At 44.9% G+C, this 22,779-nt stretch overlaps 1 protein-coding gene and 1 pseudogene across 2 annotated transcripts in view; one reads left to right on the forward strand and one right to left on the reverse strand.

Moving 5' to 3' along the window:
• The window catches only part of MTCL1 (microtubule crosslinking factor 1), a 131,319-nt gene that overhangs the window by 15,736 nt on the left and 92,804 nt on the right, over window positions 1-22,779 (forward strand).
• On the reverse strand, window positions 12,203-20,834 carry LOC309610800 (large ribosomal subunit protein eL33 pseudogene; annotated as a pseudogene). The gene has a single exon. The product of its transcript is annotated as a large ribosomal subunit protein eL33 pseudogene (transcript).

Below are 22,779 nucleotides of genomic sequence, written 5' to 3' on the forward strand. Positions count from 1 at the left end.
GAGAACGATGTAGCCAGTATGATTTAAACACAGATTTCTTTTAAATTTTAAGGAGCGAATGTGTTCTAGCAAAGCGGTCTAGACAGTGCATATGTATTTTTTTTCATTTGCTCCAGTAATGCAAATCCTGTTTTGTTGTTGACTTCCATTATACAATTAGAGCTGAATGTTCTCTTGGAAAATACCCTGCCTATTGATGAAGTTAAGAACTGTTGGTGAGGGCTTTAAGATGATGGCTAAAGCCAGTGTGTTACCTGCCAACAGCCTCACTTAGCACTTTGTGGTTCCTTTGGGTTTGTTTCCTGATTCAGCCAGTCCTTGGTCATCCGTCCATCTGCCCTTCCACCCACACTTCACTCAGGCCCTGACTGGGCCCTGGGGGAGGCGGATGTGAATATGGCAGCACAGGTGCTGCCCTCAAGCTGTTTACTGATCTGACACGTTATGGATTTGGGTAAATTCTGTGTACGTCGCCACTTCCGTGAAAGTGCTGCGTGTTCTATTTCTTCGTCCCTCATCACTGTCCCCTTTGTGAATACTCTGTGGGCTCTGTCCGGGTCACTGAGGGTGCCTGTAGCAGTGCCTGCCCTCGGGGGACATCGGGGACTCGCCGGGTGAGTGGGGGATGAAGATGAGAGCGTGGAGCCGTGCCGAGCTTCACGGCGGAGGAGGGGAAACCCGGGCAGGTTTGTCCCCGTGGGTGACCCTCCTCTGGTTGTGATCTCACCTCTACACTTATGTGTTCTAATAACTTACTTCCCTCTTTTCCCTTTGGTCCGAGTTTGCCAGGAGGTAGGCCGTAATGGTTCCTTTTCTCAAAATTTCCAGCTTGAGCCTGACCTTGAGGGTACAGACAACAACTTTGAAGTATATTTTATAAATTTTATATGCATGTATGTTTTTATATAAATAGGTAAATTATACATACATAAGTAAATACATGTGTTGAAAGCGAGCAGGGATTCTTTTGCACACATTGAAATGGATTTGTGAAGGACCTGGCATCGGGTCACGAATAGTTCTTTGGGGTGAGAAATGATCACTGACATTGGCGGCCCAGGCTGGTTGTGAGGAAGGGGTGGGGCGCTGGCCCCTCCCTTTCTTTACAGCTTAAAATTACTCAGAAGGATTGCTCAATTGGGACACAATCATAGTATTTTACCTCCAGAGTCGCAGTCAGACTGGTGGGGTTGCATATTGACACCAAAGTTTTCAACGAAGCATGAACCTGAGAGTCTGAGGAGGGCTGGATGCTGGTGGACCGTTCTGGAAGCAGAGAAGGATGAACCAGCCACACAGGGTTCAGAGGTGGCAGAGGAGATGCTTATCAGAAAATTCGAGCTGGGGTCTCCGTGAATGGGTCCTTTGTAGCAAAGCCAGAACAGACTTTCTTGTGGGTTTCGCTCTAGAGGGAGGATCATGTTTTCTCTGTCCTGAGCCGTACTGGTTATTGTTCAGCTCTGAAGTTTGGTAAGTGGACCATGCGCCACATTCTGAGAAAGGCCAGGGCAGTTTGTGCGTGTGTCTCCACGACAGGCGTGGTTGCAGATGTGTCTGTGCCCCTCGGAGGACAGTGACACGCTGCATCTCTGTGCCCCTCGGCTCTGTCGCTGGGGCTTCTCTCTGCAGCTGCAGACTGCTTTCAGCCGCCTGGTGGCCTCCTCCAGGGTGGGTTTCTGGTCACCCTTCAAACTCAGACTGTCCAGGAACAGACTTGTCACCTTTGCCCCCACCTGTACCTTCTTTTATCTTTCCCAGCTGTGTTAATGGTGTCACTGTCCTTTTAGTCACCCCGGCTTAAGTGATGGCAATTATCCTTACCCCTCCTGCTCCCCACCCTCAGTTGCCTGCTGCTCTGCTTTCACGGTCTTAGAAATTCTTTCTCACTGGTACATGCTACATGGACGAACCTCGAAAATACACCGAGTGAAAGAAGCCAGACATATTGTGTGAGTCCATTTATAGGAAATGTTCAAATAGGTAAATCCATAGACAGAAAGCAGCTTAGTGGTTTTCAGGGACCGGGGGGAGGGAGAAAGGAGACTGACTGGGGTTTCCTTTTGGGGTGATGACAGTGTTTTGGAACTGGATGGAGGTGATGGTTGCACAACATTGTGAATGTACTAAATGCCACTGGATTGTACACTTTAAAATGGTTAATTTTAACCTCTTAAACATTTTGACTTTCTCTATCCACGCTTTCACTCATCTCTCAAATGAGTATTTGGGGGCAGACACTCTGTGGTCACCACATTAAAGGATGCACTACTTCTAGTCGTTCCCTTTTCTGTTTTACCTTCTGTATCCCCCAAATCCGACAGTGTTAATCCTCGGCTTAAACAAACAAACTTGCCTTGGGCCGGATTGTCTAGCCCTTTAGCATGACAACAGAGGTCCTTTCCCGCCTGGCCCATCCCTGTCTCCCAGCTGGGGTTCCCACCCCTTGGCAGGAAACCCTGCAGTGAACTAAAAGGCAGTTGAGAAGGATGAGAAGAGACAGGCCCTCTGGTCCTCTTGAACTGGTAGAGGTGTGTCTTGGAAAAGTCGCTTTCTCCACAGATAGATGAGACGCTTAAAGAAGGCTGATAGTATTAACCCCTCTGGAATTGTCCCTTCTGGATAGCAGCTTCCTTGCTGGCTGGCTTCCTGTGCTGTTCACACCATGTCCATGCACCCAAACCCCCATATACCACTTCACTTGTGCAAAGCTCAAAAATTTTTTGCCCTTTTTTTGGGGGCGTATATTTCTTCTAGTACTCTTTCTATGGTGGAATATCTCAAAAGGTTGAAAATAGTTAACCTTAGTTTAGTTTCAACTTCCTGAAGATTGCCCAAGTGCTTTCACTCAACTGTATTTCTTTCATTCTACCGAAAGGTTTTTTGAGTACATGCTAGACACAAATAATAACTAGCCAAGTTAGTTGACACTTGCAAGGGATAGAGGCATGTTTTAGATCACTCCTGGGAACTAGGGTTAGTGAATGGAGCCACAGGAACCAACTAGCTGTCAGATAGCTCTTGGGAACATCTGTCATCACCATTCAGGACATGATACTGATTCCCTGGGTTTGGTTGAGACTCCTTGTGTGCCAAGTAAATGATCAGATTTTGTAATTTTGAGTGCTTGAGAGGAATTGTATATGCTCTAGTTTTGGGGTGAAGATGTTGAATCCATTAGACTGAAGACTTTCCAACTTGAACTATAACTCGCAGCAGGAAGGACATTTTATACCATCACTGAATAAACAAATGGAAAGGTTTCACCAAAATGCTTATTTTTTTGCCGTATAGGATGCGTTCTGATATTTTCAGTTCTATTTTTTTTGATGGTTGTAAGTTCAATCCATTACTAGATTGCCACAATTTGGAAAAAAAAAAAAGTATCAGATCATTTGTTAATTGTGTTGTTCATATTTTCTATATCCTTTATAGTTTTGTTTTGTCTGCTAAATACATCTCTTTAAGATGAAGATGTGTTAAAATCACCCATTATAATTCTACATTTAAATTTTCTTCTTGTAATCTGTCACTTTGCTTTTTAGATTTTGAATATGAATGCATAAAGATTTAGAAATTTTTTTTGTTGTGAGTTGTTGCGTTTATCATTTGATAATGACCTCTTTATTCTGATGTCTTGCTTTTTGCTGTAAAGCCTACTTTGTCTGCTTCTATCATCTATACCAAATTTCTTTTAGTTAGTATTTGCCTGGTATAGCTTTTTTTGTGATTCTGTAAGTTTTATTTTTTATACACCATTATGTTTTAGGTGTATTTCTTCTGAATGAACTATAGCTACCTTTAAAAAGGAATCTGGGAATCTTTGTTTTAAACTTGTGAATTTAATCCAGTTACATTTATTGTGGTTATTAATGTGTTTGAATTTATTTCTGTCATTATATTTTATGCTCTCTATATTCCATGCCTTTTCTTTTTTTTAACATCTTTATTGGAGTATAATTTCTTCACAATGATGTGTTAGTTCCTACTTTATAACAAAGTGAACCAGCTATACATATACATATATCCCCGTATCTCCTCCCTCTTGCGTCTCTATCCCACCCTCCATGCCTTTTCTTTGTTTCTTTTTTCTATTTATTTTTTTAAGATTTTTTTTTTTGATGACCATTTTTAAAGCCTTTACTGAATTTGTTACAATATTGCTTCAGTTTCATGTTTTGTTTTTTTGGCCACAAGGCATGTGGGATCTTAACTCCCCAGCCAGGGATCAAACCTGCACATGGTCCCCTGCATAGAACCACTGGACTGCCAGGCAAATCCCTCTATTTTTTAATGTTGATTTCTCTCTGAGTTTTTAATTCCCGTGTTCTCTCTCTTGGTTAGGAAGTTACACATTCTATTACTATTATTTTAATGATCACTCTTACGTTTTTTTTGTTTTGTTTTTTTAAAATTTTATTTATTTATTTATTTATTTATGGCTGTGTTGGGTCTTCGTTTCTGTGCAAGGGCCTTCTCTAGTTGCGGCAAGTGGGGGCCACTCTTCATCGCGGTGTGCAGGCCTCTCACTATCACGGCCTCTCTTGTTGCGTAGCACAGGCTCCAGACACGCAGGCTCAGTAATTGTGGCTCACGGGCTTAGTTGCTCCGTGGTATATGGGATCCTCCCAGACCAGGGCTCGAACCCGTGTCCCCTGCATTGGCAGGCAGATTCTCAACCACTGTGCCACCAGGGAAGCCCGATTCTTACATTTTTAACATGCATGTTTCTCAATGTCTAAAACTAATCACTATCTATATTCTTTTCCTGAATAATACAAGCATCTTAGAAAGCTTCAACTCCAACTCCTTTCATACTATTATTACCCAGTATTTCAGTTTCATCTTTTTAAAATAATCTCCCCACCTAAGCTGACTAATTTCATAGCTAATTCTTATTTAGATTCATTTGCACATTTTCCAGTCTGTTATCATTGCTTCTTGAGTGTTGCTCCTTCCTTCTGAGTTCAGTTTCCTTCTCGCTGATCTATTAATACATCTTTTAATGGTTTATATCAGTAAATGATATTGTCTAAAATACTTTTATTTCATACTCAGTCTTGAAAGATATTTAGTTGGGCATAGAATTAGAATTCTACACTCTGAAGATAGTATTTTTATTATCTTTTGGCTCTATTTTGCTTATCAAGAGGTCTGCTGTTAGATAATTCTCATTTTTGTAGATAATCTGTCTTTACTTCCTGGTTACTTTTATGCTTTTCTCTGCGTGTTTGGTATTCTATAGTTTGAATCAAATGTATCTAGATTTATTTTTATTTTGCTCAACACTCATTGCCAATCTGAGTTTTTGTCTTTCATAAACTCTGAAAAATTCTCACTCTTTGAATAGTCTTCTGGAAACTATCTCTTTGAATCATGTTTCTTCCCCATCCTCTGTATTTCTTCTAGAATTCCTGTTAGTCTTATGTGGGCCTTATGTTGGCCATTCTTATTCCATCTTCCATCTGCCATCTCACTTACCTGTTCTTTTTTTTTAAGATATTTTTATTTTTATCTCTCTGTGCTACATTCTGGATAATTTCTTGTCCAAGTTACTAATTCTCTTCTTTACAAGAGAATTACAGTTTTATTCATCCACTAACTTTTCATTTCTAGAAGTTTTAAAAAGTTGCTTGTTCTTTTTCATAGTTTCTTCTTTCTTCATCATCTCATAGTTCTTGCTTTAAATCTTTAAACATTTTAAAATCAGCCTTTTTCGGTTCTGTTGAGTTCTTGATGTTACTAAGCCTTCAGTTTGTCTGATCTGGTGACTCTTACAGTGGATTTTATTACGAGTCCTTCTTAGTAGGAATTCCATGAAGTTTGTCAAAATGTCCTCCTAGGGAGCTTTTGTGTTGGTCTTTTCTGGAGGCCTTGGTGGTATCATTGGTCCAAATACAGTCCTTAATTTTTGGCTTGTGGAGTTGTGTACCAAATGGGTGTCAGTTGGACATTGAACTTGCATAGGCCTAGGGTATTTTCATATTTCAAAGGAGATTTTTTTCCACCACCCAGTGTCCTGAGCAGAAGCTTACCCTCCCCTCCTCGAGGGATTTTTAGTTTACTTCAGTGGGGGTGCATCTCCGCATTGGGTTGCCTTGGTGCATTGATCGAAGCCTCTTCTTACACCCCTGGCCTATTTCTGGTAACTCCCACCATCCCCTCCTGCCCCCCTTAACACATACCCTTGTGCTCATGGCTCTGGTTTCCAATCCCTTAGGCACTGCGGACACTAGGGAATTTTCCTTCTTTGTGTGTGTGAGTTCAGCTGTGTATAAATTTTTGCTTGTTATATTTTCTCTAGCATTCCTAGCTGTTTACTGGGGGGCGGGGCTCACGATAGCTCCCTGTGCCATGTTGCCAAAACAGGATGTGACCCTTCTGGGGCCCCAGAGTAACCCCATGTGTCCTCTGTCTCCTGACCCAGCACTTCATCCCTGCCTCTTTCTGTGGCTCCCCGACCCCTGAAGACCTCAGAGCCTTTCCTTTTCATGGCTTCTCCACGTTGTGCCTCCTCCTCACTATCTTCTCTTGCAGTGGCTGCTGTAGCCTGAATGTCTGTGTTGACCCCAGATTCATGTTAAATCCTAATCCCCAATTAGATGCTGTGAGGAGGTGGAGCCTGTGGGAGGTGATTAGGTCATGAGGGCAGAGCGTCTCCCACTTCACAAGGATTAGTGTCCCCCTAAGAGGGACCCCACACAAGCACCCTCATTCCATCTATCATGTGAGGACACACTGGGACCTGGCCGTCTATGAACCAGGAAGCGGGTCCTCACCAGACAAGGAATCTGCCAGCATCTTGATCTTAGATTTCTCAGCCTCCAGGACTGTGGGAAATGATGTCTGTTCTTTAAGCCCCCCAGTCTCTGGTATTTTGTCAGAGCAGCCTGAATGGATTAAGACAGTCTTTCTACTTTTTTCTCACCCAGTGGGTGAGGACTTTTTTCTGTGTGTCATTATATTCAAACTATCAGGTGTCCATAATGTCTGGAAACAAAGGTGTACAAACATAGTAAATGGCTTTATTGCTGTCATGCTACACTTTAATAGCATTGTCTGTGATTTCAGAGTTTATGGTCCCCCTTGTAAGAAAAAGAAGTGTGTGGGTGAGTCGGTGTGAAGCATGTAGGGGCAGAGTCCTCGTGCCTGGGCGCCTCCCGGGCCCTGACCAGGTTGTCATCGGCCGCCGTGGAGTCCCTCAGGCCTCAGCCCTGGCCGGTCAGCAGTGGACAGAAGGACGGGCAGGCTGGGTGGATGAGGCAGCCATCCTATGTGGGAGCCTGGCGGGCTCTGTGGGCGCCTCAGGGAACACGCAGCACCTGCTCTACTTTGCTGACCTGAGTTTGGAGGGAGGGTGACAAGCTAGAGAGCAGGATGGGGAGAGCAGTCCGGTGTCCTGAGTGGTCTCGGTTATGTGCCTGCTAACTTAATAATGAGGTGACATGGGAAGGAGTGGGAGCAGGAAGAACTGGAGGTGTCTGGTTAAGTCCTTTTCCCAAACGCTGAAACATGAGTCTGGGGGGGGTGTGTGCGTGTGCATATTCATGTGTGTGTGCATGTGCATTCAGTGTCAACACAGGGATCTGGAGGGAAACGGCCTTTGTGTGTCCTGCACACACCCCGAGGGCAGGCGTACGATTGGACTAGAGCCCCATCAACCAAGGGAATGACCCCCAAGGCCGGGAGATGCAGAGCTCAGGGGCCTGGAGGGTGAGGAGCAGGGCAGGAAGCACAGGAGGCCTTGGCAGGAACAGCTTTAAATGCTTCAGCCATGGGGCTTCCCTGGTGGTGTAGTGGTTAAGAATCCAACTGCCAGTGCAGGGGACACGGGTTCGATCCCTGGTTCGGGAAGATCCCACATGCTGTGGAGCAGCTAAGCCCGTGTGCCACAACTACTGAGCCCACGTGCCTAGAGCCCGTGTTCTGCAACAAGAGAAGCCACCACAAGAAGCCCACGCACCGCAACGAAGAGTAGCCCCCGCTCTCCACAACTAGACAAAGCCCACGCGCAGCAACAAAGACCCAACACAGCCAAAAAAATTTAAAAATAAAATAAAATGCTTCAGCTGTAAATGGCACAGTTTTGGTGTCTGGGAAGAAGGGGAGTGTGTGTGCAGTTAAACAACCATAAATAGCACTAATGGCTGATTCACTGTTGTTGGAAGGGATGGGCGAGAGCCTGTCGAGCGCTGTGCTGGTGCCCGGAACCCGGCCCTGGAGCCATTTCTTGTGGGAATCAAGGTGGAATCATATCAAGGTTTTCTACGAGGCTAGTGAAGGTTGGGCGGCCCCCTCACCGCGGGTCCTGGCCAGGCTGGGACTTACCCACGCCTCTGACCCAGCAACCCTCCCCTCTCCTCTGTCCTCCAGACCTTGGCTCAAGCCCCACCTCCTCCTTTGCTGTGAACTTGGAAGGAGGAGGCCGGTGGGCAGGTGGGCACTGGAGGGGTGGAGGGGAGCTCTGTGCAGACGCCTGGACGGGGGGCCACTGGGGAAGCTGCCGGAGGAGGAGTGGGTCCAGGAGGAAGGGCATCTGCCTCTTGCCCTGACCCACTAATGCTTCTCTATAAAATTAATTTCTACTTTTGGAAGTATTCATTAAGCTGCTGCTTTCATCTCTACTGAGAAAATTATAGGAAGAAGGAGGGCAGAATTCACCTTTAGAGCGAGCACAGCCCTCTCCGCCCTCCTCACCCCTGCTCCCCCCGGACTGTACCTGGAGTCCCACCTCTCCTAGTGACATGCAGCCCATCCTTTAAGATTCTCCCAGAAATGCCATCTCCTTCTTGAAGCCTTCCCCAGCACTCTTTTTCTGAACTCTTTCATGAGGCCCTTGCAGATTCTCATGCAGTTGTAAGAAATAATACAGAAAGGTCCCATGTACCCTTTACCCTGTTTCCCCCAAGTTTTTGTTTTGGTTTTTCGGCCGCACTGCCGGGCGTGCAGGATCTTAGTTCCCTAACCAGGGATCGAACCTATGTCCCCTTTGCATGATCGAACTCATGCAAAGTGCAGAGTCTTAACCATTGGACCGCCAGGTAAGTCCCTCCCCCAAGTTTTATTAGGTAACATAAAACTCTGGTATGATCTCACAACTAGGATATCACATTGGTTCAGTCAAGCTACAGAACGGTCCCATCACCACAGGAATCCCTCACGTTGATCTTTTAGGCCGCACCCACTTCCCTCCTGTCCCAGCTCCCATCCCGCACCCCTGCACCCACTGCTCTGGTGTCCGTTTCTATAATTGTGTCATTTCAAGAATATGACAAATGGAGTCACACAGTGTGTAACCTTTGGGGACTGGCTTTTTTCACTCAGCAGCATTCTCTGGAGATCTGCCCAGGTTGTGGACACATCTGTGGTCTGTGCTTTTTTTTTTTAATTAAACTTTTTTAAAATTTATTTTTCGCTGCGTCAGGTCTTTATGTGGGCTTTCTTTAGTTGTGGCAAGCAGGGGCTCATCTTCATTGCGGAGCATGGGCTTCTCACTGCGGTGGCTTCTCTTGTTGTGGCTCGCGGGCTCTAGGCGTGCGGGCTCAGTAGTCGTGGCGCACAGGCTTAGTTGCTCCGCAGCATGTGGGATCCTCCTGGACCAGGGCTCAAACCCGTGTCCCCTGCATTGGCAGGCGGATTCTTAACCACTGAGTCACTAAAGAAGTCCCCTTTTTTTTAAAAATTTATTTTTCGTTGCATTGGGTCTTTGTTGCTGCGTGTGGGCTTTCTCTAGTTGCGACAAGCGAGGACTACTCTTTGTTGCGGTGCGCGGGCTTCTCATTGTGGTGGCTTCTCTTGTTGTGGAGCACAGACCCTAGGTGTGGGGGCTTCAGTAGTTGCAGCACGTGGGCTCAGTAGTTGTGGCTCGCAGGCTCAGTAGTTGCGGCGTACAGGCTTAGTTGCTCCGCAGCATGTGGGATCTTCCTGGACCAGGGCTTAAACCTGTGTCCCCTGCATTGGCAGGCAGATTCTTAAGCACTGCTCTACCAGAGAAGTCCAGTGCCTTTTTATAGCTGAGGAGTGGTCCACGGTGACCATGCACCACAGGGGGCTTAACCAGTCTGGTTGAAGGACATCTGGGTCGTTTCCAGGTTAAGGCTATTATGAATAAAGTTGCCGCGAATGTGCAGGTTTTTGTGGGAACATCAGCCTTCATTTCTCTGGGGTAAATGCTCAGTTCCTGGGTCATATGGTAGTTGCATATTTCTTTTTCTTTTTTTTTTTAAGAAAGTGCCCAACTATTTTCCAGAGTGGCTGCACCATTTAATGTTCTCACCAGGCATGCACAAGTGCTCCATTGCTCTGCATCCTCACTGGCATTTGGTGTTGTCACTTCTTCATTTTGGCCATTCTGATAGGAGATATCTCTTTGTGGTTTTAATGTGCATTTCCCTAATGGCTAATGATGTTAGATATATTTTCATGTCATATTTGCCACCTGTATGTCCTCTTTGGTGTCTTCATGTCTTTTGCCCATTTTCTTTCTTTTTTTTTTTTAAATTAAGTATTTATTTATTTATTTATGGCTGTGTTGGGTCTTTGTTTCTGTGCGAGGGCTTTCTCCAGTTGTGGCAAGCTGGGGCCACTCTTCATCGCGGTGCGCGGGCCTCTCACTATTGCGGCCTCTCTTGTTGCGTAGCACAGGCTCCAGACGCGCAGGCTCAGTACTTGTGGCTCACAGGCCTAGTTGCTCTGCGGCATGTGGGATCTTCCCAGACCAGGGCTCGAACCCGTGTCCCCTGCATTAGCAGGCAGATTCTCAGCCACTGCGCCACCAGGGGAGCCCTCTTTTGCCCATTTTCTAATTAGATTGCTTATTTTACTGTTGTGTGTTTTTTTTTTTTAACTGCTGAGTTTTGAGAGTTCTTCTAGATACTTGGTCAGATAAATGGTTTACAAGTATTTTCTCCCACTCTGCAGTTTGTCTTCCATCCTTTCAGCAGGGTCTTTCCCAGGGCAAGTGTTTTTAATTTTGATGAAGTTCAATTTATAAATATTTCCTTTTATGGTATCAATTCTCAGAGCTCTTTGCCTAGACCTAGATTCTGAATATTTTCTCCTGTGTTTTTTTTTTCGAGCGGGGGTAAGTTTTACAGTTTTACGTTTTACATTTCAATCCATGGTGTCCATTTTGAGTTCATTTTTGTACCAGGTGTGAGACTCAGGTCAAGGTTCATTTTTTGCCTGTGGGCCTCCAGTTCTGGCACCATTTCTTGAAAAAGGCTATCTTTGCTCCATTGAGTTACTTTTGTACCTTTGTCAGAAATCAGGGGATGTATGTGTGTAGGTCTATTTCTGGGTGCAGTTCTGCTCTGTTGATCTCTGCCCACACAGCCTCGATTACTCAGCTGTATAAATCTCGAAAGTGCTTCCTTGGTAGGTGTCTACTCCAACCCACAGTTTGAGGGTCTCACGGGATCCCTCAGTGGCATTTCGGACCTCACATCTCTGACTTATCGGGTATATATGTGTGTCTGCATGTCCTTGCCCTTATCAAGCACTCAGTAAATATTTGTTGAATGAGTGAAGGTTTTGTCATCTTTATCTTTCCTTGAGAAAGAGCTATAACATTATCTTAAAATCTCTTGGCGGGGAATTTCTGACTCTGTAAGTGATTGCCTCAGGACAGTTCATACAGACCTGAGATTCCAGTTGAGGTCAAGTATTAATATTTTGATGATGACTGAGGGCCATCAGATCGCCCTGTTTGGTTAGCTCTGAGGTTCGGGGAGGGTCCCTCGCTGGGGTCATGCCACACCCGGTTGTCCCTGTGAGCGGGCAGCCTCTTCTCTGCCTGTTTCCTGTATCCCTGTGGGCACCCAGGTGGCCTTTCAGGCAGAAGCAGCGATGCTATGTGAGCGGCCATCAGCTTCAGGCCACACTCACTCCCCCCAGAGATGTAAGACCCAGCCCTTCCTCTGCCCTTAGCATGGTCTGTCCTGGCACGTGAGACTCTTTTATACTGTGGAGGGCGGCTGTCAGCCTGTCATCTGCTGTTGAAGTAAGGAGCTTGTGAATTTCAGTGACACAGACACCACCGTTCAGGTGGCTTTTCTTAAAAAATAATTAGGGGGCTTCCCTGGTGGCGCAGTGGTTGAGAGTCTGCCTGCCGATGCAGGGGACATGGGTTCGAGCCCTGGTCTGGGAAGATCCCACATGCCACAGAGCAACTAGGCCCGTGAGCCACAACTACTGAGCCTGCGCGTCTGGAGCCTGTGCCCCACAACAAGAGGGGGTCGCGATAATGAGAGGCCCGCGCACCGCGATGAAGAGTGGCCCCCACTTGCCGCAACTAGAGAAAGCCCTCGCACAGAAACGAAGACCCAACACAGCCATAAATAAATAAACAAATAAATAAAAATTTAAAAAAAAAATGTAGCCAGAGGAACTTCCCTGGCGGTCCAGTGGGGAAGACTCCGCGGCTCCACTGCAGGGGGCACAGGCTCCACCCCCTGATCAGGGAACTAAGATCCCACATGCTTCACGGCACGACCAAAAAATATATATATATATATATGTAGCCATAGCACGTATTTCTGGATAATTTAAACTCCACTAGACGGCTAACTGCATCCAGTTTGTGCTGCGGGAATAAATAACAAACACTTCTCTTTTCAAACTTTACATTTGATGCTGGGGGGGTGGTCTGTCAAATTTATACACTGTACGTGGTGTTAGTGACGTCGTATGATTTGGATAACTTTTATCCTCAAATGCAGAATCAAGAGTCAGAGAAATAGAAATGCTTAGAAGATGCTGTCTGGTATGACTGTTTCCCGAGTACACTTTCTTGGCATTTCTCTGACTCAAGTGAGAACCATCAGACATTGAGTGGTATGATCATGAGCCAAAGAAGCTGTTTTCATTTTTCCCCTGCAGTCGTCAGGAATTATTCAGCATTGAAAAGACGCCAAGTTATATATATAGTTACGCATCTGTGCAGAATGTCTTGCTGTTGAGCAGTTGATTGCCAGCATTTGAATCCCTGACATAAGGATGCGCCTGGGAGAAATGAGAGAGAGACCTTGAGCCTCCAGGGTGCTTCGCCCTGGGTTGGTCAGTTCCTGCGCTGAGAGAAGACTTGTGTGGGAGGCTTGGTTCTCATTTGTCCCCCAGCATCACCAATGTTCTTTTTTGTGACCCACAGCAGGTTGACTGGGACAAGGGAATGTCCAAAACACGGAAGCATTCATCAGATGGTTGGTGTTTGAGCATAGATGCTCTTCATCTTTGGATGCTGGGAGCTGGTCGCCCAGGCAAAGCTGTATTTACTCACCAAGCCCATGCTTGATGAGTGGATGATTTAACCCTGAACAGCTGGAGTAGCCTCTTGTTGGTTGTTTCCCGTCTCACGCGGCTTCCCCTCTTCCGGCTGGAGGTCTCACCATAGTCTGAGCAGGGCTGGGAGCCGGAGGGGGCTGTTTGGGGGCAATCAGGGGTGGGACATTGCGGCACCGGGTACCGTTTCCATACCCCCCGCCCAAGGGACTATTGGTCAAGGCGCTGGGAGGGGGCTGTGAAGAGGCTTGTGGATGTTCCATCATCTGTGCTTATTCACGTGGATTAGCAACAATGTTTTTCATGAGTGAAACAAAGTCACTTCTGAAAAATCCTCCATTATTTTTGTGACTCCTAGGAAACAGGACAGTTTAAAGTTGATGTAATTTTATGCAACAGGTGCCTGTCTGTCTGGGTCTAATGCACGTGTTTAAAACACTCTTAATGGTCGAGAGCTTTTCACGCTCCTCCCGGAGGAGTCGGAGGAACTTCTCTGGGTGAAATGAGATGCTTTTCTTCTGGCCAACTGAGTCCGTGGTTGGGCCTCTCGCTTCCTTTTCAACTTTGAAGTGTCGCTGGGAGTTTCTTGTTGTTTCCAAGGGTTCTCTTGTGTAGGGTTTGGGTTTGGATTTATTTTTAAACCAGGTAACTCACAGGGTCACTAAGTGATGGGGCCCAGGTGTCGCATAACCCTCACATTGTCGTATAACATTGCACATTGGGATTGCCCGACGAATCACTGCTGAGCCATCGCTCGGAGATGGTTTCTCAGCCTCGGCTCTGCGGGTGTTTTGGGCTGGATAACTCTGCCGCGGGAGGCCACTCTGTGCCCTGTAGGATGCGTAACAGCATCTCTGGTCTCCACCCACTGGATGCCAGGAACAACCCTCCATTTGTGCCAGTGTCTATGGGGAGGGGCCCCAAGTCACCCCCAGTTGAGCACCACCGGCTGGGGGAGAGACACCACGTGCACAGGCTGGCCGGATATCTCTCCCCCCAGCTCCCCTGGAGCTTCCGAGGGAAGCATCCCTGCGACCAGATGGGCGTGTGGTGCTGTCCACGTGCCCCTGGCCTTGACAGCGGAGTCCTGTTCTTCCTCTCGAGGGCGGGATGGTTTGACATGATTGTGAGGGGCTGCATAGGTTGTTCTGGTACCTCCGGAAGCCTTCTCATCTCCCTTCTCGCTCTGTACGGGCTCACATCCCCCTCCTGAGCCACCCCAGTGACGTCTGAGCTCAGCTAATTATTAGATTTTCCCAGGGGCAGGCTGGTGACACGATGTGCAGAAAGCAGACACTGCTCGTTCGCCTTTGCTCTCAACCTCTTGACAAACATCTTGAGAGGTGCCCTTTGAAATGGGAGGGGAGGGTAGACGTTTGGGTCTTTCAGTGCAGGAGGATTAGAGACCAGCAGTGCTCAGAGCAGGGAATAAGGTGCGCCCTGCTCCTCGGCTTTTATTAGGAGGTGAAAGGGGTCTTGTAAACCCGTGCTGAGGACGAGCCCTTGAGCCCTGTGACACTCGCCCCCAGCTGCCTGGTAGAAGAATCCCTGGGGAGGTTACAAACCCGGATGCCAGGCCACCCCCTGGCCAGTTGCATCAGAACATCTGGGGCTGGGACCCAGGCATCTGAGGGGTTTGTTTTATTCTGTTTCTCAGGCATCTGTGTTTTGTAAAACTTCCCGGTGCTTTTAGATCAGCTGCCATCACTGCCCTGAGAGGATGTTGCGTCTGGAGCATCTCTGTAATCGTAGCTAAATAGTTCCCACCTAGGAGTGGAGCTGTGGGTTGGTGAGATTAACAAAGGGTAAAATAAGAGTTTGCAGGATAGGCGTTTGGGGAAGAGGAAGCCTTGGAGTGACCTCTTTCCATTGAAGCAGAGGCCCAGAAGACGGGCAGCAGCGTGTAACTGCCCTCGGGCGTGAGTCGGTGCCCAGCCTCGAGTTGTGTGTTTCTGACCACAGCAGTCGTAAAGGGCCATGACCATGGGGTTTCCTGGCCGTTAATTATAGTTTTCCTAAAGCACATCAGAGGCTGGATTCCAGCCTGCTCATGACAGTGGATTCATCTCTCTCAGGTTCGTTGGAACCTGCCACTCGTCAAATTTGCTCTGCCCCTCTCTGCCCCTTGAGTTGTCTTTTTTCTCTTCTGTCCTTTCCCTCTTTTGCTCATCTTCAGCGTGCATGCTTCTAGCTGTTGTGGATTGTGTTGTTCGTGTGCGACTCTGGTTCTCCAGGTGACCAGTGGGACAGGAACCCGCATTAGGGGGCAGGGTGGCTGTGTGGTCAGTGTCTCCTGTCCTCCTGGTAGCCTCTGAGCCTCTCATGGGGACTTTGAAACCACCCACCCGAGCACTGGGACTTTGTTTCATTCAACTGAACACACTGTCAGTAAAAGGACACTCTTGGGACTTCCCTGGTGGTCCAGCGTGCTTTCCCTACAAGGGGTGCGGGTTTGATCCCTGGCTGGGGAACTAAGATCCCACATGCCTCGTGGAGAGGCCAAAAAATTTCTTTTTAATTTTTAAAAAGGGAATAAAAGGACACTCTTGAATTTAATGTATATAAAAATATGACTTTTACATTAAACAAATGGGAAAACATAAAATAGTTGATTACTCCCCACAATTGCCTACTTCTAATTTATCTTATGGGTCTAGTCCTTCCTTGCTTCTTGAATGAAATCTAGATCTATAATTTCTATGGCCACTCTTGAATAATACATAGCCTTCTGTTCACTTTTAACTCCCCCAAATAGTCTCATTTCTGTAATTAAAATAATGATTCTTTTATAATGATCAAACTCACTCAAGGCCGTGATACGTCCCACCAGTGGGCCCATCTGACCAGTGGGTTGGCTTTCTTGTCTCTTGCTTTTGGGGCCATTTCAGCAGAATAAAGTGAATTTGGTTTGGGAAAGTGTTTGCTACTTTATTATTGGATGCATAAAAATTCACGATTATCATAACTTGGTAGGTGGTTCTTCTATTATTAAATGCATTATCTCTGTTAGTGCTTTTGCCTTGGATTCCAATGTGTCTGATGCTGCTCTCAGTATCACATTGTACCAATATTGCTACATTGGCTTTCTTTGCAGTATTGTTTGCTGGTATAATTTTTTTACTTTTTTGTTTTCAACTTTTCTGTGTCATGTTTTAAGCAGTTTAAGGCTGAGTGTGTGTGAGAGGTAATCCACGTTTATCTTAATAAGTGAGTTTGTTCCATCTAGAGTTATTGTGATTGCACTTAGAGTTGGACTTGTTCTGCTATGTTATTTACTTTTCCTGCCACCATGTTTTTTTTCTTCTTTTTTTAACCTTCCTGCATTCCATCAAAAATACTGGGCTTGTTTTTTTAATTCTCTCTCTGTTGGTTTAGACTTTATATCTCTGTTCTTTGCAAATTTTAACAAACATACTTAAAAGTGTATTTACCATTCTCCTGAAGGACACAGACTCCTTCTGACACTGTGACTTGCTGAAAATAATTTAGTGTCAAATCCCCGCTACCCCATGTTAAGCTTCCATTTTATTTTAATTGTAAGTACTTATGCTAATTCACCTTTTAGATCTAAATTTACCAACTTTGGTTACCACTTTTCTTTCCAGGTTCTGTTTCTTCTTGCTGGGATGCATTTAGTGTTATTTCAGTAAGCATAAGTAGGAGGTAATCTCTGCAGAGAGGCCTTTGTCTATCTAAAAAATACTCTCAAATGGTAATTTAATTGGGTAGAGAATTTTAGGTTAACAGTTGTTTTCCTCAGCACTTCTAAAGATACAATTCCATTATTTTTTTTTAACTATATTTTTTCCTTTTAAAAAAATTTTTTTTTTAGTCATTTTATTTTTATTTATTTATTTATTTATTTATGGTTGTGTTGGGTCTTCGTTTCTGTGCGAGGGCTTTCTCTAGCTGTGGCGAGCGGGGGCCACTCTTCATCGCGGTGCGTGGGCCTCTCACTATCGCGGCCTCTCTTGTTGCGGAGCACAGGCTCCAGACGTGCAGGCTCAGTAATTGTGGCTCACGGGCCCAGTTGCCCCACGGCATGTGGGATCTTCCCAGACCAGGGCTCGAACCCGTGTCCCCTGCATTGGCAGGCAGATTCTCAACCACTGCGCCATGAGGGAAGCCCCCATTATTTTTTGATATCTGTTGCCATTGTAGCAACTGTCAGCCTAATTGTTGTTCTTTGCTGGTAATCTGACTTTCCCTCTGGTTCCTTTTAAGTTTTTCTGTTACCACTGCAGTTTCACTTGCAGTGATTCATCTTGATGTGGATTTCTTTTTTTTTGTAACTTTTATTTCAGTTTTAATGAGATATAATTGACATGCAGCACTGTATAAGTTTAAGGTATACAGCATAATGATTTGACTTATATCATTTTTTTTTTTTTTTTTACAAGAGAACAAGTCCACAGTTTTATCTACTTTTCAGTAAGTTTAAATCCTTGAAGGGTACAGCATCACACGGATTCTGTGTCCAGTGGCCTTAGCAGGAAGGTTGCTTCCAAATTTGGCACAAACCATGCCACTGTTTCCATGAGTGCAAGTTATCTTTCCCCAGATTACTCTGGTTTTAGGTTTTCCACCAGGAGTTACTGTGTTGTTCTTTGCTTTGTACATAAAAGCACATCTCTTGCCTAGATAGAATTCAGTTTCATCTCGAGCATATACACCTTCAGTTTTCAGGAGAGCTGTGTGCTCCCTCTGGTTCCGTACACCCTGCTTATAGTCAGCAAAAATGGCCTTGGACCACAGCCTTCCAGACATATTTGTCATTTTAGAAGTCCTGTTCCCAGCAGGCTGGAGCACCCATTCTCGGAGGTCAGGGGACCAGCACCGTCAGTCCCATATCTCCTCCATCCTGTCCTCCCTGTTGCTGGAATCCATAGAAATCATTAGCTGGTGGAGCCTCGGAGCCACACCAGTGCCTCGTTGAGGCATATAGCCGAGCCTACCCCACTTATTTGCCCCCAAAGTTTCATATATCATGGAATGATTATCACAGTAAGCTTAGTAAACACGCATCACCTCATATAAATATAAAATTAAAGAAATCAAAAAAAATATTTTTTTTTCTGATGAGAACTCTTAGGATTTACTCAGAACAAATGTCCTATATGTGGATTTCTTCTTATTTATCCACCTTGGGACTTGCAATGTGTTCTCATTTCTTACTGATTGTGGTGGCCCAGCCTGTCTAGCTCAGGGTATGTTTGTTGATGTCTGGGTCCAATTGCCCGGCAGTGTCTGGCAGGCATAGCTGATGACGCAGAGACTGGTAGCAGAAGGTCTCAGTCGGAGCTTCTGGAAGTGAAGATCTGTGTCCCCGAAATACAGGCTCTCCGAGGCGGCCACCGTGTAAATCTTACTGGAGTGCATTGGTCTAAAAGAATAAATATATTTCACTTTTCTTATTTCACCTCTAATGCTCTTCATGAAATAACAGTTTTAGTCAGTTTCATAGTCAACAGCATTTCCCTCCAAAAACGTTTTGCCTGGTCTCCCTTTCCCATACTGGAGGACTTTCTTTTCTGTCTGTAGCTATTCACTGGAGCCGCCACCGCCATCCGACTAAAAAGCTTAGGAACCCTCTGCTCTGAGCTTACTAGTGCAGTTTTTAAAAGATAATTTTATGCATTAACCATTTGCTATAGGGCAATATTGTCATTCTAGCTAAGTTACTCTATATACTAATAAGTCTTTGCATTTATGGGTCTTACAGATGTATTTTTGTCCCCAGTTTAAAGAAGGAAACTCAAAGAGTGAGCGAGTAGGCGATTTTGGTTTTCTCTTGCAAAGTTATTTTTTATAGGTGCTCTTTTATTTATTTATTTTTTAATTGCAGTATAGTTGATGTACAGTGTTGTGTTAGTTTCAGGTGTACAGCAGAATGATTCAGTTATATATATATATATATATATATATACACATATGTGTATGTATATATATTTATATTCTTTTTCAGATTCTTTCTCATTATAGGTTATTAAAAAATAATGCATATAGTTCCCTGTGCTATACAGTAGGTCCTTGTTGGTTATCTATTTTATATATAGTAGTGTGTATCAGTTAATCCCAACCTCCTAATTTATCCCTCCCAGTCCTTTCCCCTTTGGTAACCATGAGTTTGTTTTCTATGTCTGTGGGTCTATTTCTGTTTTGTATATATGTTCATTTGTATCTTGTTTTTTAGATTCCGCATATAAGCAATATCATATGATATTTGTCTTTGCCTGGCTTACTTCACTTAGTATGATAATGTCTAGGTCCATCCATGTTGCTGGAAATGGCATTATTTTAGTTTTTTTTATGACTGAGTAATATTCCATTGTATATGTATATTCAGCACATCTTTTTTTTTATTCAAAAATCCGTCTACATTTATTTCACATCAATTTCAATGATCATTTGTGAAATCTATAAAATATCCTTTCTGCCTTTCCTTCTTTTTTTATGGAGGTAAAATTGGTATATAAGTTTCAGGTGTACAACATTATCATTCAACATCTATGTTCATTACAAAGTGATCATCCCCCAAAGTTTAGTTACTGTCCATCACCATACTACACTTGACCCTCTTCATCCATTTCAACCACCCCCAGCTCCCTTCCCCTCTGGTAACCACCAATCTGTTCTCTGTGTCTATGAGTTCATTTCCATATCTCGAGTGTTGTAAATAACACTGCTGAGGACATTGAGGTGCATCTGTCTTTTCAAATTAGTGTTCTTGTATTCTTCAGATGAATACCCAGAAGTGGAATAGCTGAATTGTGTGGTAGTTCTATTCTTAACTTCTTGAGGAATCTCCATACTGTTTTCCAAAGTGGCTGCACCAATTTACATTCCCACCAACAGTGTATGAGGGTACAATTTTCTTCACATCTTCACCAACACCTGTTATTTCTTGTCTTTTTGAGAATAGGCATTCTAATAGGTACGAAGTGATATCTCATTGTGGTTTTGCTTTGCATTTCCGTAATAATTAGTGACGTTGATCATCTTTCATGTGTCTATTGGGTCCTCTGCATATTTGAAAAATCAGGTTGTTTGGGGGTTTTGTTGTTGTCAAGTTGTATGCGTTCTTTATATATTTTGAATATTAACCCCTTGATGGATAATGTGATTTGCAAATATCTTCTCTCATTCAGTAGGTTGCCTTCTCATGTTTTAAAAAAATTATTTATTTATTTGGCTGCATCAGGTCTTAGTTGTGGCACTTGGGCTCTTCACTGTGGTGTGCAGTCTTCTCTCTAGTTGTGGCAGGCAGGCTCCAGAGCGCACGGCCTCAGTAGTTGCAGGGCAGGGGGCTTAGTTGCGCTGCAGCATGTGGGATCTTAGTTCCCCGACCAGGGATCAAACTCGAGTCCCCTGCATTGGAAGGCAGATTCTTTTTTTTTTTTTTTTTTTAACATCTTTATTGGAGTATAATTGCTTTACAGTGGTGTGTTAGTTTCTGCTTTATAACAAAGTGAATCAGTTATACATATACATCTGTTCCCATATCTCTTCCCTCTTGCGTCTCCCTCCCTCCCACCCTCCCTATCCCACCCCTCTAGGTGGTCACAAACCACCGAGCTGATCTCCCTGTGCTATGCGGCTGCTTCCTACTAGCTATCTGTTTTACGTTTGGTAGTGTATATATGTCCAAGCCACTCTCTCAGTTTGTCACAGCTTACCCTTCCCCCTCCCCATATCCTCAAGTCCATTCTCTAGTAGGTCTGTGTCTTTATTCCTGTCGTACCCCTAGGTTCTTCATGACCTTTTTTTTTTCTCTTAGATTCCATATATATGTGTCAGCATACGGTATTTGTTTTTCTCTTTCTGACTTACTTCACTCTGTATGACAGACTCTAGGTCCATCCACCTCACTACAAATAACTCAATTTCGTTTCTTTTTATGGCTGAGTAATATTCCATTGTATATATGTGCCACATCTTCTTTATCCATTCATCTGTTGATGGACACTTAGGTTGCTTCCATGTCCTGGCTATTGTAAATAGAGCTGCAATGAACATTTTGGTACATGACTCTTTGAATTCTGGTTTTCTCAGGGTATATGCCCAGTAGTGGGATTGCTGGGTTGTATGGTAGTTCTATTTTTAGTTTTTTAAGGAACCTCCATACTGTTCTCCATAGTGGCTGCACCAATTTACATTCCCACCAACGGTGTAGGAGGGTTCCCTTTTCTCCATACCCTCTCTAGCATTTATTATCTGTAGACTTTTTGATGATGGGCATTCTGACCGGTGTGGGGTGGTACCTCATTGTAGTTTTGACTTGCATTTCTCTAATAAGTAGCAGTGTTGAGCATCTTTTCATGTACCTTTTGGCCATCTCTATGTCTTCTTTGGAGAAATGTCTATTTAGGTCTTCTGCCCGGTTTTTGATTGGGTTGTTGGTTTTTTGATATTGAGCTGTATGAGCTGTTTTTATATTTTGGAGATTAATCCCTTGTTGGTCGCATCATTTGCAAATATTTTCTCCCATTCTGTAGGTTGTCTTTTCGTCTTGTTTATGGTTTCCTTTGCTGTGCAAAAGCTTTTAAGCTTAATTAGGTCCCATTTGTTTATTTCTGTTTTTATTTTCGCTACTCTAGGAGGCAGATCCAAAAAGATGTTGCTGTGATTTATGTCAAAAAGTGTTCTGTTTTCCTCTAGGAGATGTATAGCCTCCAGTCTTACATTTAGGTCTTTAATCCATCTTGAGTTTATTTTGTGTATGGTGTTAGGGAGTGTTCTAATTTCGTTCTTTTACATACAGCTGTCCAGTTCTCCCAGCACTATAGGTACTCTTAATGCAAAGCCCCGTGGGTTGATAGCATGATTTTTGAGGAGCTAGTCTTTAATACTTGGAGACAAGTTGGCCAGTAAACACAAATAATTAGAAAACTACCTTGGGAGATTTGGGAAATCTGGCGGACCATTTGCAGAGAATGAAGGCATGGCGTTTCGTTTGCTTTTGGAACGGGAACTAGAGCTGCCCCTTGTGAGCTTGCCCTGCAACACCCCGCCCCCGAACACATTCTGCCCAAGAGCTGCCTTTTCAAGTCAGGTTGGACTGACCTGGTCCGTGGGTGAGTAGAACACGGTGCTTTGAGAGTCGGGAGGGAAGCTCACCGAGTCCTTCTTGGCCAACTTCTACCCTGCCTGGCTCTTGCCGCTACAGCGTATCCACAGACCATGCTCCACGGAGCGAGACATCACAGAGGAAAACCTCAGCACCAGGTGCTGTGTTGGAGGGAGGGTCCAGTTAACTCGTGGAAGACACCGCAGAAGCCTGGAACTGGTGGGTTTCAGTGCATGTCCTGCGCATCTGAGAAAACATCCCTGAAATGTGGGAGCTAAGGGGTGGGGGCAACTGTAAGGGGAGGCAGAGGGCAGCTGCCGGGAGGCAGGCTCGCCGGCAGGACTGGGGTGTGTGCACAGTAGGGGAGAGGCAGTGACCGAGGGCTGCCTGCCAGGAGCATGAACGTGCCTTCCTGTAGAAATCCCTCTGCGTCTCTG

This window comes from Balaenoptera borealis, assembly GCF_965194805.1.
Source record: "Balaenoptera borealis genome assembly, chromosome: 14".
Lineage (NCBI taxonomy): Eukaryota > Metazoa > Chordata > Mammalia > Artiodactyla > Balaenopteridae > Balaenoptera > Balaenoptera borealis.